General features: G+C 35.1%; 1 protein-coding gene across 2 annotated transcripts in view; it reads right to left on the reverse strand.

Annotated features, from left to right (window-relative positions):
• The window catches only part of LOC108130260 (uncharacterized), a 63,895-nt gene that overhangs the window by 16,324 nt on the left and 29,997 nt on the right, over positions 1-17,574 (reverse strand). The window contains exon 4 of one of the 2 annotated variants that reach the window (XM_070277473.1): positions 3,473-3,554. The gene's annotated coding sequence lies outside the window, so the exon portion shown is untranslated. The remainder of the gene's footprint in view (positions 1-3,472; positions 3,555-17,574) is intronic. The other variant, XM_043209867.2, reaches the window with a different exon arrangement.

Below are 17,574 nucleotides of genomic sequence, written 5' to 3' on the forward strand. Positions count from 1 at the left end.
TTTTAAACCATTTTCTTATAGAAGATATATAATTTTCCTTTAAAAAGAGTCTTGAAAGAGTTATAGAACCTATTTTCCTATATTATTACTATGTACATAGTTGATTCTGAATAGTTTCTTAAAGATTTTTATAACCCTTTCTTCTAGACCTCTTATAGTTTACCCTTGCATCTAGTCCCCTATTTTTCTCTCAGTGCATCTCCTTTTATTTGCCAGCTCTGTTTGATGACGGCGCATTGCGTTTTGTTCAGTTTGAGTTTCAGTTTCATTTTCATTTTCAGTTTCGGTTCAGTTTGGTTTTCTGGCTAGGCTGGGGCTTCGTTTCGTTTCCTTATTTCTCGGCCTGTAAGTTGTTGGTGTTGGTGTTGTTGGTGTGTGTTTGGTGGTCGGTCCCTTTTGTTGCAGCTTTTGAAAAAGGCAAAGGAGCCATGGCACAAAGCCCAGGTAGAGTGGTAGCCCAGGTAACCACCTGGTGGATGGCTGGCCAGCGACTGCCTGCCTCAATTTGCATATGGAATTTATGCTTTTGATGGTGGCAGGCCGAGGCAGGGATAGGAGACTGGAGACTGGAGACTGGGGACTGGAAAGTCAACTGCATGTTAATGAAAGCCAGAGCTTGAGTCAGAGCTCCATCCTAAGCTTGAGTTTGGGGCATCTATGCAGCTTCTCGCGATTAAAAGTTCAAGTTTAAACTAGGCCTCTAACTAGGTCTCTAACTAGGTCTCTAACTAGGTCTCTAACTAAAAAACCCCCAAGAAATGACAATTAAAAGTCCAATTCCTTTTGTTTGAAAAATGCCAAGGAACTTGTCGATTGGAGTTGATCTCGAAAAGGTCAGCGTTTGCCTTTAGAGCTGACATTTCCTAGAACTTGGCTCTTGGCATGGCTCTTATTCTGATTGCGATTCAGTTTCTGTTTCAGTAGCCAGTCAGTCACTCCGTCAATGTCCATCCAATCGAGATCAAAGACTAAGACCCCAAAACAGTACCAACCAACCACCCCCTCAATACTATAATGCCTTTCACTTCATGCCATCCAAGTTTTTTTTATTGTGGAAGTGACATTGTTACGATTGTTACGAGTAAGGGGGGGAAGCCATTCGTCACTCGGTTGAACGACAAACATCCAATTAAGCTATAAAAATCTTAATTTAATTATTTGCCACACGAATGAAGCAGCAAGAGTTAGAGCTGGGAGCTATGTAGAGCTAGGAACTGGGAGCTAGAGCCATTCACATTCCCCATTCGCAGTTTGGAAACCGAGTGCAGAGCGCAGCGATGACGACAACGATTTATGGTGGCCGGTTTTTCTTCATTTAGGCTGCAGGCTGCCTCTAAGCAACAACAACAACAAAAAAAAAGCAACAAAAAAGCAAGCAAAAAGCATAAAAAAAAAATACAAGAGCAACCAAGCAACAAGGCAGCCAGGCAGCATGCATTTTTCATGAATTAGTTCACATATAAAAGTCAAATGCAGGCCAGAGTTGGAAAACCAACTGGAAAATGGACAAAAAAAAAGAGAGTGGGTGGTAGGGTGGTGGGGAGTGGGTGGTTGGGAGGAGAGTGGGCAAGGGTAGTGGCAGGAACAACTAAAGTTGGCTGAAGGCGCATAAACAGATTTTGTGGTCGTTGCACAAACACACACACATGGCCAACAAAAAAAAAATAGAAAAGGAGAATACAAAAACCAGAACAGCCCACAAGAAAAAAGGGTGTTCTGGAAAATAGAAAGGGAGTTTTTATAGATTTTGGAGATTAGAAAAGGAATTTTTAGAAATATACTAGAGTTCTAGTTCTATAGTTTCAATTATAAAGTTTGAAAATATATACTTTATAGAACACCATAAGAGGGTGTTCTTGAAAACTCCTAAAAAGGATAAGGGTGTTTTATAGAATTACTGCCTTGCTTTTGTCTTGTTTTTTGTTGTTCTTTTTAAGAATTCTACATAGAGTAGTATGAATTTTTAGACGAATAATATAATATTTACTTCCACTTCTATATATTGTAGTATATATAGAACTATATTGATATACTACTTCTATATTGTAGTTCCTATACTGTATAATACTCTATACCATTAACAGAACAACCCACAAAAAAGGGATTTTCTGAGAAAAAAAAGGAGTTTTGGGATCTGCCTGGAGACTGTATAGAATTAATATCAGATATTAATTAGAAATATAGTTCTATATGATACTATACTATACACTGTATAGTTCTAGTTCCACTATAGTACCGATACTATATAGAAAATACTATTTTTAAAATACTATAGAATATACCAGGGAAACAAGGATGTTCTCAAAACTAAAAACTCCTTTTAGAGAACCCTGATTCGAAGAGGGTTCTCTATAAACAGTCAATATACCACAAAAAAATGGTATTTTCCTTGAAATAAATATTTCAAATATGTTTAATATTTAAAACATGTCTAATTTTTTAAGTTAAATCTTTCAATTAAATAAATATTTAAAGCACATATTATTTATGTCTTTAAGCTCTACTGCCCAGTGTTATTTTAGTTTGAAATATTTACTTTACAACACCCTGCAGCTGTTTAAGCAATTTCCGTTCAACTAAATAATAAATAACAAATTAATAAACCAACTAAATCCACAAAAATAAAGTTAATAATAAATTAAAACTCAAAAAAAGCCACCAAATAGTTAAGAAAAGGAAGAAATATTTAAAAGCAAAAAATGCTTTAAGCTATGTGGTGTTTTTTTTTTTTTTTGTGGCTCGAAAACTAAATGTTTTTGGCACCTGGCACCTGTTTGTTGATTTTTGGGCGCATAATTAATGAAATGAAAGCAGAGCGTGCTGCCCCACACACACCTGTGTGTTTTGTGTGTGTGTTTTGTGGGCCATTTTGTTTAGGCCATAAATTAGATGATGCATGTTGGCTTAGTTTCGTTTCAGTTTCAGTTTCTGATATACCTAGTTCTATAGCCAGACTCCTTCTTTCGGTCAAGATAAAAAATCTTAGACCGTTTCCTCCCAGCTCCTCCGGCTATCCAAGATTCGAATCCCAAAAAGGCAAAAGCTCAGTCAGCAAAAAAAAAAAAAAAACATTTAATGCGAGAATTCTCCTTGTTTGTTGTTGTGGCAGCTATGCCCGTTGGCCATTTCATGGCTATGGCTATGGCAGGAGACACAAAAGGGGGTTAAGCTGTTGGCTGCTGAAAGCAGGACTCAGAGGGGGCAGAGTGGCAGGGTCTAAGGACTAGGGACTATGAACGGTACATTGAGCAAGTTAAAATATAATAAATAGGCTTATAAGAACAGGCCAGCATGTAGACCAGAAAAAAACCTATATTCAAAAGGTAGAAACTGCCTGAAACTGAAAGATGCTTTTCAAAACAGCAATTAGGCACTCAACCAAGTGGATAATAAACAGAAATAAACCAACAAGGATAACAAGGGTTATCCTGGCAAGGATTTCTTTCAAAAGAGTTAGAAAAGAGACACTCACCTGATGGCTGCCACAGTCTTCCACAGTCTTGCACAGTCTTCCTAGACTAGTCTTCTTCTAAGACCTCACTCTCTCGATGTTTCTGAAAAGAAAAAATATGCCGAAAAAATTAAAATAAAATCAAAAATCAAAGAAACAAAGCAAGGGCTTCTGAAGAGGCTCAGAAGGATAGAGAGACTTTTGAGGTCTACCCTCCACCTCCAGACTCATTAATTTTATTTGTATATTTTTTTTTGAATTCTGTCTCGAGTGATTCTACTGGAAAGAGCTCTTTCATATGAGAGGCCTGGCAAAAGGGCAACAGCAAGAGCCACCTCTGGGCCCAGGCCTGCTGCCACTCGCTCTATAGTATATATATGGTTCAAGGTTTCTGTGAAAAGCCACACTGCCTTTTGTTGCCACTGCCCCACATAGCTGCCACACAAAAATAAAACAAAAAAAAAGAGATGAAAGTGAAAGTGAATTATTAAAAACAATTGCAATTGAAGTTGATAAAAGTGCTGTGGCCAGAAACCTTTAAATGGAATCTTATCTATTATAGACCTTGGAATGATAAGCCCAGTTCGTTGGCCTTCAAACTGATTTAATTGAAAGAGATTCCTTTACTCCTTGATTAATGACCCTCGTTGACACAAAGTGCATTACAACTTGGTCCTAAAAACTAGCTATATAGCTTAGTAGTAAGCCATATTGCTCATACGCAGTGTGGTCTTGAGGGCTGTGACAACAGTGCATCATGATTTATGTCGTTTTATTTAATTTTAATTGAAAAACTTGCCCCCAAAAACCAACCACCAACAACTCAGCTGGCTTTTGGGGTTTTGTTGGCTTGGGGCTTTGGGTTTTTCCCCAAAATATAATTAAAATGGCATTTAAAATAGTCCCTGCCAAGCCTTGTGTCTTGTGTTATTTCGCCATCTTGCTGTGGCAGCAACAATCTGCAGCCAGAAGACTGAGAGGAGACTGGCTGGTTGGCTGGCTGGCTGGCAAAATGCAAATAAATAACAAGACAAAGGCTCAAATGCAAATAGAATGACTTTATTAAATGGCCACCACACTGGGGGAAAGAGTCCTAGAAGGATAAAGAGGCGTGCCAAAGGCTCAGAGACCTGTTTATAAACTTCTCAGTTCACAGTTGGCAAATAATAAAGACTACTACTACTACTAAAAGGGAAACAACAAAGGGGGGGGGGGGGGGGGCCTGACAGGTCAGGGGTCAAAGGCGGCCCGGTCTCAGACAGACAAAAGTAAAGCCTTGTCTAACAAGCCACGCGACCTTTTTTTTCCTCTTCTGTCTTTTTCTTTTATATTTCTTCCATTTTTTTTACAATTTTTTTCCTTCTTTCCTTTTTTTTTTATGACAAATGCAAATGACGCACTCGAAAAAGAGGCGTGGCTGCGGGGGCGGTAGACAGGCTACAGGCTGTAGTCTACAGTAAACAGGCTAAATATGAACTCCCAGAGTGGGCATGCAGTCTATGAACAAGACATTACAACAGTCATAATATCACAACTGTATAGGAACAGTGGGTGGGGTTTCAAAATAAGTATATATTTAAAAAAAAAAAATACTAGATATACTAAATAGTACTAAACTAATAGATACTAGATATACTAATAATACTTGAATACTAAATACTAGATTGTAACTATGAGTAACTAATATTATATATTTTTAATAATATACCAATATACTTTGTAAGTTATGTACTAGAATCTTTATACACTACATTCTGTAGATACTAGATTATAATATTCTATAATATACCTTCACCTCTATTTATATACTACACACTAGTAGATACTACTACTACTAGATAATGCAGTATTACAACTACTAGATATACTAATATACACTAGATTAATAATATACTAGATTCCTTTTTCCTTTAAACTTTTACCTCTATATATTTACCTCTCTTTATATACTAAATTTTATGCATAATATACTATATTCCATCTACCACAATAATCTACTATATTCTATCTATTCTATTATGTATATCTATCAACCTTACTATATCTATCTATTCTATCTATACTATATTCTATCTTAGCTACCAGTTGCTTTTATACTAGATTCTGTATTTAGTAGATTTTTTGAATAATATACTAAATTCTACATATATAAACTAGCTTCTGTACATATATACATATATACTAGATGATACTAGATATATACTTGATTCTTAGCCAAGTATACTCGGTTCTTAATAAACTAGATTGTATAATATTTATTATACTAAATTCTAGATATACTAGATTCTATGCTAGTAGTTTTATAAAATTTTATTTAAAATATTTAACTTTAAAAAACATACTTCTTTTTAATTACATACATTTTTTTTAATTCCATGTATTATAATCAAGATTTCCATTTAAAAAAATACCAAAAAAAATAAAACACTCACAAATATTTAGTATTTTTTCTAAAATTTACTTAAAAATCTTTCTTACAAGCCCCATCGTACTTGAAATATACAAAAATAAAAAAAAAGGAAAAATAAACAGAATTGGCAAGCAGAAGCAGAAAAACTGCCGCCAACGCCATAAATCATGCGGCCAACATAAAATGGCAACAACAACAACAGCTTGCAACAAAAAAGGAGACACCTCAGAAAAAAACGTGGAATATGACCAGTAGAATATATATATATATATACTTCTATATACATATGTCTATAAAAAAAAAAGGGAAATTAAATAACAATAACAAGGTTAGCTCGGAACGTTGCTGCTGCTGCTGGTGGTGGTGCTGGTGCTGGTACTGCGATAACGCTTGCCAACTAAGTGCAGCATGGGGCACAAGCAACATGGAAAACATTTCGAGTGTGCAGCGAATTGAGTGTTTTTATTGCATTAACATAAATAAATTAGAATGCCGGGGCATGGTCTGTCTTTGCTTTGCTTTTTTGCTTTTTGCTTTTTGCTTTTTGCTCGTGCCATTGCGAAAAAGCATGCTTTTTCAATGCTTTGGAAATGCTGACTGGAAAAGCAACAACAAATGCAGAAATGGTAACAAAAATATACAAGAAACAAGAAATTTCAGAACTTGTTGCTTGTCCTATAGGTATATACCAAATATATACTAAATATATACTAAATATATACTAAATATATACTAAATATATACTAAATATATACAAATATATAAAATTTATATCAAAAAGCATGCTTTTTCTAACTAGAAATTCAAAGTTGAGGTTTGTTTCCTAAACATATGTAATTACAGTGCCTTTTGTTGATAAAAATACCAAAATTATACCAAAGATATACTAAATATATATTAAAAAGCATGCTTTTTCAATGCCTTTCTAGCTAGAAAATTGAAAAAAAATAACAAAACAGGATTAGAAACAAGAACTAGTGGCTTATTTTCTATACATAACTAATTAAAGTGCATTTTCCTAATAAAAATACAAAAAAAAGCATGCTTTTTCCATGATTTGCTGACCAAAAAAGCAACCAAAAAGCAGAAAAAACTTGATGCTTTTTTTTTATATATATATATACATGTATATCTCTATAATATGAACAGAAAAAATGCCAAATATATACTAAAAACATACCAAAAATATTCAAAAATATAAAAAATACCAAAAAAGCATGCTTTTTCAATAAATTTCTCACTGAAAAAGCAATAAAAAACAGAAAAGGTCAAAAATAAGGCCATATATAAGGATTTGTTGCCTGTTTCTTATACACATTTCTTTACAGTGCATTTTCTTGTACAAAATATACCAAAAATACCAACCAAAAAAAAAAACATAAAAAGGTCAAAAGCATCTCAACCAAGTGCCGCTTTTCATAGACCTCCAAAAACCACACACATATGTGCATACACCGAGAGAAAAGTACTGCCAACCGGGGCAGTGAACAGGTAAGTGCCACAAAATGTGGCTGCAACAAAGGCTTGTCCTGTGTCTTGCGTGCTATGCGTGTGGAAATTGTAATGACAGCTTTGCTGTTTCTGTCAGAGAATTTCTGACCTGCTTCGGCCATGGCTATGGCTATGGCTACTGCTCCTTGAACATACATATCATACAAGTGGTGCCCTGTGGCCGTGTCCTGGCCGCAAAATTGTTGCCTTTCTACGGGTCACAGAGATACAGAGGGGAAGACAGAGAGAGAGAGAGAGAGTGGAAGAACTGTCGTCGTCAGCAGTAAGAGGCAAGACAAGGCATGGCAACAACATCCATGGAAATGGGGAAAAATGACAATAAAAAGCTTTAAGCTGTTTGCTCCTCTTAGCCAGTGTCAATAAAATGAAATTAAAAACTTTAAATAGCAAGGCGGTGGAGGTGGAGGCAAGAAGGAAGAACAATTTAATCAAGCAACTGAAAGTGCAACAACTGCAACAACAAACAGCACAAGAAAGTGTGCAACATCCAAAGGCAGCAAATGAATGCCCAGAGCAGCTGAAGTGCCACACCGCAAAATATTTGCATTTTAAATAATAATAACAGTTTAATATTTCAGGGTTTATAGGGATAAATGCCCTTTTTGAGGAAATCAGTTTAATATTTCAGGTTTTATAAGGATAAATGCCCATTTTGAGGAAATCAGTTTAATATTTCAGGGTTTATAAGGATAAATGCCCATTTGAGGAAATCAGTTTAATATTTAAGGAATTGTAAGGATAAATGCCTGTTTTTAGGAAATTTTAAGAAGTATTAAAAGAAGTGTAAGAAAATTGCTCTCTTTTAAGAAATATTTGATTTTTAGAAATCAAGGTATATAAAATAGTACTAAAATACCTCTTCATAATACCTCTTAAAAACCCCTATTAATTTCTCTTAATTTCTCTATGTGCAACATTTGCATGCCACCACCACCACCACCTCTACCATCAACACCCAAAATTAGAATAAAGAAGATGCAACACAGCAGCATCGCCACCATCAGCAGCAGAAACAATCAAAAAGTTTTTAAAACAAATTAAAACTTGGCGACAAGAGACGGCCCGAGTGTTTTTGGGGAAAATAGAAGCAAGACGGCAATGGTTTTTCTTCTACGGTTACGGGTCTACAATTCTCCCTCTCCAAGTGTCCAGTTGTACGGCAATTGCTTCGAAAATTTATTGTGCGGTCAATTGCCTACTCCTAAGTACATTAATAAGCAGGTCAAAAGCTAGAAACCAGTAGCTCTCCCGACTATCCAGATCCAAAAGGAAAAGTTTACTGGCAATTGTAATTTATTGTTATGGACCATCAACAAAAAAAAATTCCAAATTGATTCAAACTATTAGCGAAAGTTAATGGAAACTACAAACAAACATCTGATAAACTTTTCTTCATTTAAATAAACATTTTAGAGTGTTTTTTTTTTTTTATAGCTCGAGTTCGATACAGCTCGAAAGTGTTCACAGTTAATCGCAAATGCAATTGCATTTAAATGGCAGACGCCCAAAATAATGCGGCCAGGCCGCCTTCTACTCCTCCTCCTCAGGCTGGGTGGAAAATGCAATCAAACGCGATGAAAACTTGCAACACACAGAAAATAGGGGCAAGGCGGGGCACGAGGCAGCAGTTAGAGGAGTGGAAACTTTTGCCACCGAAAAGCAGAGAGTGAATGCAAAGTGCTCAGCTGCAATTGCTGCAAGAAAACTTAAATCGAATTCATGACAAATGATGCGCGAATTTTTCATTCGTCTTTGAAGAGAACTCGGATGAAAAAAAATACAACTAGAGAAGGTGTGGGGGGGGATAAGGCTAGAGGGTAGAGGGTTCTATAGAGCTCTTGAAATGGAGCTTGGAAAATGCCAGAAAATAAATACAAATAATCCTGGAGAGACAAGTCAAGGTTGGGTCAGAGGGTAACTCAAAGGCTGCCTTCCTTTTGCGATCAATTAGAAATGGGAAAGGGTAAGAAATTTTTATAGTTTGCTTGGAAAAATATTTAAACTTTGAAAAGTTTTAGAAAAAAATACCAAATCTTTAAGATTTTTATAAATGGTACTTTAAGAGTATTAAATATTATTACTATATTAAATACTAAGTAAATACTAGTACTAGTAAATCAAAGTTAAGGACTAAGCTACTGAACTAAGCTGTATTGAAAGTAAGCAAAGGAGAATGTATAGTACACTTTAGTATTACATTACTATACTTAAGTATTTTAATCTCCTTTGGTATTTATTTTTCCTTATAGCTCCTTATACAATTAAGTATACTAAAATTTAGTATTATTTAGAAATAGTACCGTGTATCATATAGTTCTATACTTCAATATCTCTTTACTTTAATTAAGTATCTTAGTATGGCTTGTATAAGTTGGTATGTCCTACTATGTCCTACTTTGGTATGAGGTATATTTTAAACTTTAGTATATATAGTATTATATAATTAGTATTTTAGTTAGTATTATATATGTTATACTTATATTATTTAGTATTATATACTTGAGTATACTTTTTGAGGTATCAATGAGCTACTTTAAAAATGAATCTATGTTTTGAGATCACATTTCAGATTAAAATACCAAATCTAATAGCTATTCATACCCGGTACTCATAAAATAAAACTATGTAAAGCATTTTTAAACATTTATTCCCTCAATAAACTAACCTCTATGATGAAAATCAACAAAAAGTAAAGCCCTTTAGCCATATAATCTTAAAATTGTAACTCTTTCCTCGCCTTCTTTTGGCCAAAATGGTTAAAGCCAAATTAGAAAACAAAGCCCTATGCTTGGCTGCACAGTCAAGGGTGTTTCTTAATGAAATTAAGCCATGGTTGTTTTCAGAGCATGCTTATAGTTACTTATTATGAGGATGGTGTTGAAAGAACTTGGTCAATAGAAAACCTGAGCATCAAAAAGCCAACTGAAATGCTGAGGAGACCCTCAGCCTCCATCTCCATCTTTTTTTTTTTAAATCCATATGTCCATCATTAACATCCGGAGACACTCGAGAGCGCAATAAGCAAACAAATGAAAGAATTGTAAATTCATGAGTTGCCACAACAACACAGACCGGACATGTGGGGATTGTCGTGCAACAGATTTGCCATAAATACCAAATCCCCCCTTAAGCCCCAAGCCTCGGACTCGGACTCGGACTCGGAGGGGTTGTGTGTGGGTTGTCACATAATCTATGGTATTGCGACTTGAAAGTCTATTGTTTTTATAGTTTTCTTTATTTTTTTTTTTGAAAATTAAGCAATTAATCAAACGATGGGTCATCGGTCTGAGAAAGTGTGTAGTGTCACCACCGGTAGATCCATCATCGATCGATCGATCGATCGGCTTTTGTGTTTCAGATACAACGGGTTTCTGTATTTGGCGATCTCTGCGAAAGTGTTGACCAAAAAAAATACTAAAAAAAAAAAAAAATACTACAAGAAAATTGACATCAACTTTCGCCTGGAATCCTAAATTCGATTTGAACTTTATCGAGCCGAGTTCAATCGCCTACGGTTCACAGCGATTATAGATTTCATAGATTGCAGATGTTGTTGATTTTTGTGTTTTTCCTCTCTGGGATTTGAATTGAAAGGGGGGTGGGGAGGGGGGAGGGGTGGAGTGCATTTCATAAATTGCAATTTTCAAACGTACTTTTGACGAGAAACTTTTATCCAGGCAGGCCGACCCCCTCAGGGGATTGAGGTATGAATATTTAACCGAGAGTTCAGGCAGCATTTTAAGAATTTTCAGCCCGAAAGCTTTATGTTTGTAATCAAAGTGCCTTACACTGAAAGAAATTTCATAGAAATATTATCTAAAAAAAGCTTTAAAATATTTTTACAATTTTTTTGAGTGTTGAACTTTTTGGCAAACTTTTTTGATATATAATATTTCTTTTTATACCTAAAGAATATACCCTTCTTATTGGGGTCGCTGGAAATTGATCCTGTCTGTCGTAGCAGTAGTGCCTCTGAGTTCTATCCAAAAACTTGAACCACAAACTTTGTCCTCACAATGGGGCATCATTTGCAGGACACACCTTTCTGGTCTTTCTCTTCTGGTTTTCTGTTTCTGTTGCAATTTCCAAATCAAGTGGCCAATGTTGAGTTGCTCTAACGAATCATTCAACAACTTTTCTCATGTATATATGTATTTTTAGTATTTCTTCCTTGTCTGTGAACTCTATAGAGCATGTCAAGTTGCCGTTGCCGTTGCACTTGAAAGTTTTCAAGTGAACTTTCCGCAAGGTAGAGACACTAGAGACACCCGAGACACCTGAGAGATGGTCAAGTCGGCGATCAGTTACCTTGCCGGCCTGTTACCTTACCAAAAAATCGCCACGCATCGCTTGACAAGTTCAAGTTTAATGGACGCGCCGCCACGCAATGTGCGATTCGCTGGGTGCTGGCCAAAAGGCATTTTTATTTTTATTTATTTTTTTTATTAAAAAATAGAAAGAAAACAAAAAAACCAAACCACTAAACAACAACAACAACAAGAGTCGTTACAAATTGAAACAGCGGCTAACGACTGACTTTGGCAACGTGTCGAGCCGGTTTTTTGGTTTCGTATTCGGTTTGGGATTCGGTTTCTTGTTTGCCGCGATAGCAGCTCCAATACCAACAACATCAAGCAGCCAGCACATGGCCACCGGTCAACATTTTTGCAGCACGCGTCCCACTCCAAGTCACAGATACATAGATACTCAGATACAAAGATACTCAGATACCAAAACAGAAAGAAAAGAAAGAAGGAAAAAATCCGGTCCAGCCACGCTCAATAAAAATGTTAATTCGAACTGTAACAAGTTCAACAGCAGCAGCTAGTAAGTTGCAACTTGCAACTAGCCGCATCAACAGCCTCAGCCTCAGCCTCAGCCTCAGCTACTATAAACTAGCCTCATCAATTGCAGTGAAACTCGAGTTTAGTGACATCTAATTAGAGGATAAACGTACTATAAGTGAGTTCGAGTTCAAAACATTTAAAAATTAAGCGAAAACTATTTTTTTTCTTCAAAAACTAACAATTTTAATAAAGAAAACTAAAAACATAAAAAACAAATTATAAAAATTACCACTTAAGAGCATTTGTATTCAATATTTAGACTTTTTTTTAAAATCTTGCATTTTTTTCGTCACTTATATCTGATGTTTTAAGCGAAACGAGCTCTTATGTCTTTAAATTCCCATTTAAAAATAATTTTTAAATTTTTTAAACTTTGCTGCCTATATTGTACTTCTTTCATTACTTATAACCAACATTATAAGTCTGAAAAGCGATTTCGTCACCGCAATTTTGAATAAATGTTGAAAAAATAATGACAAAACTAAAAAAAAGACTTGAACTTAGAGACTAAAAATCATTCTTTTAATAAAGAAACTTTCCTAAACTAAAGACACTAAAGAATATTTAAAAAATGTTTTATTTTTCTTACCTATCATGTACTTCTTTCCTAACCATATTCAATTATTATGAGCCTTTCAAGTGTCTCTTCGTCACCGAAAAAGATTATTATTACTGAATATTAAAACATAAAATATTATAGCCTTGCAAGGGTCTTCGTCCCTAGTATTTTTCTTGTTTCTATGAAAAACAATGCAAAAATCAAATGAAATTCAGCTTAGAGCTAAGAATTTATACTTTTTATATAAAAAAAACTTTCAATTAAGAATATTTTTTAAATTTGTAATATTTTTTAGCTATTTTGTATTTTTTTTCGTCACCAATTCCTTCCTATTTAAAATATTTTGTGAAATATGTAAACTTTCTAATTGTTTTCCCTGCCCTCTCAATATCATATGTGTATTTTAAACCCGACACGCACCTTCGTCACTAGTATTTTCCTTTTGCTTATTAAAACACTGTGAAAGTTGGACATAATTCACCTAAAAGCTGAAAATTTAGCTGAAGAAACCTGGCATTTAAGCCCCAAAAAGTTCAATGACCAAAGTCTTGAAAACTAAATGGAAATTCAAACACTTGTTTTCAGTGTAGAGACCCCATAACTCCAACAGATCAATCAGAGAGATCCGAAATTGCATTAATATGATAATAGCTAGAGACCTTTTTTTAATTTTTGGTCAATTAATTTTTCCGGCTATGCACTTTGTAGATTAAATAGAAAATCTAAAAATACAAAAAATATAAAAATAATGCTAAGCTCGAACCCGGACTCTGGTTCAGTTTATCAATTATCTAGTTCAACTGGCCATTTCCGCCTTCGATGAAGACCAAAAAGAGGAATAAACAATAATCATAAATAATAATAATGGTTACGGTTTCTTCTTCTTTACCTCACTACCATCCCAGGGGCCATGAATGGGTTGGCTATACATACAACCCATTCAAGATTGCAGCGTTTTATTAAACAAATAAATAAACATCAGACATCAGACAGAGGCAGTAACAGTAACCGTATCGTATCATCATCATCATTGATTATGCTTTCGTATGTGTAGCATTTTCATAATCAATCAAATGATTGATTGAATACGGTTACAGTTACATATGGAGTTATAGATATATATATAGAATATAGATTATAGTATTAAAGTACTGGAAAGTCATCAGAAAATTCCCCAAAAATTTATATAAAAATAAAAATATTTCATTGCTAAACCATGACTCAGTTTCAAATGGAATTTACGTTCAAAGCCCCGTCATCGGATATATATATATATATATATATGGAGAGTCTCTGTATAAATCAGCAACAAGAGTTGTGGAATTAGCATATCGTTAAACGTGCTACCTTCTCCTTCTCCCTTCTTTACAAATCCAAACGTAAAATGTGTTAATTTATATTCGATTAATTGTTAATTTGGACAATAAAAAAAAAAATGTCGCACATTGATTTCCGCAACAAAATCAACGTTTTTTTGCAACAAAAGGTCGAACAACTTTCACGGCAACGAGACAATTCTAAAATTGAAATCGTTTGGAATGTCTACCGTTTGTTGTGGTTTTTTTATTATGATGCTTTTTTTTTTATTTTTTATTTTTTAATTGACACGTAATTAGTTTGTACACACGCACTATACTGCGAGAGAGGCTTGAAACTTGAATTCAATTGCTAAATTGCCTTGAGACACGCCTGCCTGACTGACTGCCTCACTGCCTGCCCAGCTCTTGATTGTCCGTGATTTATTGCCCAGAGTAGTATGTTTGTTTTTGGGGACTTTGGGGAGTGTCTCTACACAGCAGGTGCCAAAAATAAAAACACAGCAACACCAAAGACAGATGTATCGTTTCCCATTCCCAGGCTTGGACTCTTAAACAAAAATTCCCATCACAAGCCGGAAATATCATACACAAATTATATATATATATATATATATATATATATATTCATGTTTGTTGTCCAGCCAACAATTGTTGACACAACCAACTCCAAAACAGCAAAACAAAAGGCCACAAGAAACTCTAAACAAATCGCCGAAAGTGAAGGTGTTGTCTGCCGGTCAGTGAAACATAACTAAATATGTATATGATAATGAAGCATTTATGCAAATCGGAGACAGCATTTCACATGGAGAATGGCCGTGGAGAATGGGAAATTATAACATTTTTGGAGATAAGACTGAAGAAATGGTGAAAATACTAAAAAGATACTGCACTGTTGCATTAAATAGTTAATCGATAAAGGATGTAGGACATTGTTATCGAAGGTGGTTCATCGCTAGGATATAGAGATGATAGTTTGAAGGCTTGAAGAACTATGTATGTTGTTTTTCATAAGCCCTCCAAGAGATTTAAAGAAAGGTATACTAATAATTATAATAAGGACCAGCAGTGGTATAAGACCTAGGAAAAATTAAAAATATTAAAAAAAAAAACAATGCATTGTTGCATTTAACAATTAATCGATGAAGGATGTAGGACATTGCTATCGAAGGTGGTTCATCGCTAAGAACTAGAGATGATAGCTTCAAGGCTTAGAGAACTAGGTTGTGTTACATAAACCGTCCAAGAGATACAAAGAAAGGTATAGTATTATTAAAAATATTAAAGAAATATTAAAAATATTAAAGAAATATTAAAAATATTAACAAATACTGAATTGTTGCCTTTAACTATTAATCGATAAAGAGTATAAGACCCTTTTATCAAAGTTGCCTCATCGCTAAGAAGCCTTAAGACCTTGTATAGAACTATTTTTGTATAGAAACCCCCCCTCAATGAGATTCAAAGAAAGGCTTCCCTTATAACCATAATAATGCCAAGAAATGGCCAGCTGTGATGTCAAAAGAATTATTATCATCATGATGAGTTGTGATGGCAAAGTGCCAATAAAATTTGACTGTCATCTTTTCCATGGACTGAAATTCCACAAAGTCATCATGTTGAGGTGTTGAGCTATTTTGTGGTGTTATGGGATGTTATGGGGTGGTTATGTCACTCCAAATTGTACACCTCCACCGCCATTCAACAGATGATTTATGCAACTAATCTTGACATTTCTGCTCAGAGCACTTTCAACTCTGTCCGATTGTCCGACAGTCAGTCTCTCCGCACTTCAATTTCCAACTTTTGATTGCACTGGCATTAAATTGATTTCTACAGCAGCCCCCCCTACCTCCTCAACCAAAATAATCATCATCTTCTGGAGCCCCGAAGCCCCATCTTCTTGGCCGTCTTCCCATATTGACTCTTTTTTTTAGTGTTTTTGTTTCTGTTATTAGCGCGCATGATTGGCATTTCTGTCCGTTGAGTTTGACTCGATTCCGTTTGATTTCTTTCCAACTGGCACTGTCTCTGGTGCTCATCAGTTTATTTATTTACTCTGATTACTTCACTCCACACTCTTACACTCGAGAAACAACAAAATAAAATAAGAAAACATTGCAGTCGTCTTTTTTTTTTTTTTATTGAAAATTGATTTCAGACACTTCCGATTTTCTCACATCACTCGATGTGATAGATTGCATAATCGGATGGATGGCCCACCATCAAGTAGACTACTAGACTACGATTTTCTTGGGAAAAATTGTCTCGGGAGACATTCACTTTTTGTGCCACATTTCGCGGTAAATTGAAGCCATATTTCGGCACATGCCACGATCGTCTGAAAAAAAAGCCAAGCAAATATTTTACCCAAAAAAAGCCCAAGATTGCCCAACACACACTCTCCGACTACTACTATTGTGATTCAATCGGGCATTCGCGCTGCTTTCCAGCTTCCCACTCAATTTTTATAGCAAGCCATTCGAATTTTCGGCTCAATTAAGGATTTTTGGTAAGTGGCGGAAGTGGTTTTCAGTCTTTTAGCCTAGTGTTGGGAAAGTAATTGTTTTCTAAAAGGGTAGTGTTGGGAAGGTATGTATTTTATGGTGGGCACTATTTTTAGGAAACTTGTTCTCAGGGAGTAATAATAAGGGTTTTTAGGTAATGAAGGAAATAGTTTTTCTTGAGCAGTGTTGGGAAAGTATTTATTTTTTCTAGAAAGTAGTGCTGAAGAAGTATTTTTTTTTACTTTTGAGAATAGTTAGAAGACATGTTTTTTAAAGTTATGGGTTTTTTTTAATTTTTTTTCCCCAACTTAGGATTTTTTTTAATTAAGGAAGAAGTTCTCTGCTGGGCAGTGTTGAGAAAGTATTTTTTTTTGCTTTATCTACCAGTGTTAAGAAGTAGTTTTTAAAAGTTGTGACTTTTCAGGGTTGCTTTTTTTTGGTAAAGAATTTAAACTCCTTTTAAAGACAAACTTGTACTAACTTTTCATTACATTTTCCTCACCCTCACTAGGGTGAGCTTTTATATAATTTTAAAAGTTTTTAAACAATTTCCTAATTAATTATCTTACAAAACCTAACCCTAATTGTCTTACAATTTCCCCGACATCCACCTGAATAGTATCTCTCAACCTCAAACCCTATAATTCAACACCCGCGAGAATAACAAAAAAAAACAAAAAAAAAAAACTATACAACTGGGAAAATTCTTTTCATTCTCAGCTCATTTTTTAAGTTTATTTCTCTTTTTTTTTGGTAGTTGTTGTTGGCCGGAAGTGGCTCGTTGGCCGAGGCGCGCTTTGTGTTTGCAAATGTGCGGCGGCAGCAGGCGGCGGGCGGTGGGCGGCCTTTTCAATAGTATTTTTCACACTTTTGAAAATTAAAACTTAACTGAACATTTTGCTGTTGTTGTTGTGTTACTGCCTCCAGGGAGTGGGGGGGAGGTGGGGGACACAGGAGATTGTTGTTGCT

Source organism: Drosophila bipectinata, chromosome XL (genome assembly GCF_030179905.1).
Source record: "Drosophila bipectinata strain 14024-0381.07 chromosome XL, DbipHiC1v2, whole genome shotgun sequence".
NCBI lineage: Eukaryota > Metazoa > Arthropoda > Insecta > Diptera > Drosophilidae > Drosophila > Drosophila bipectinata.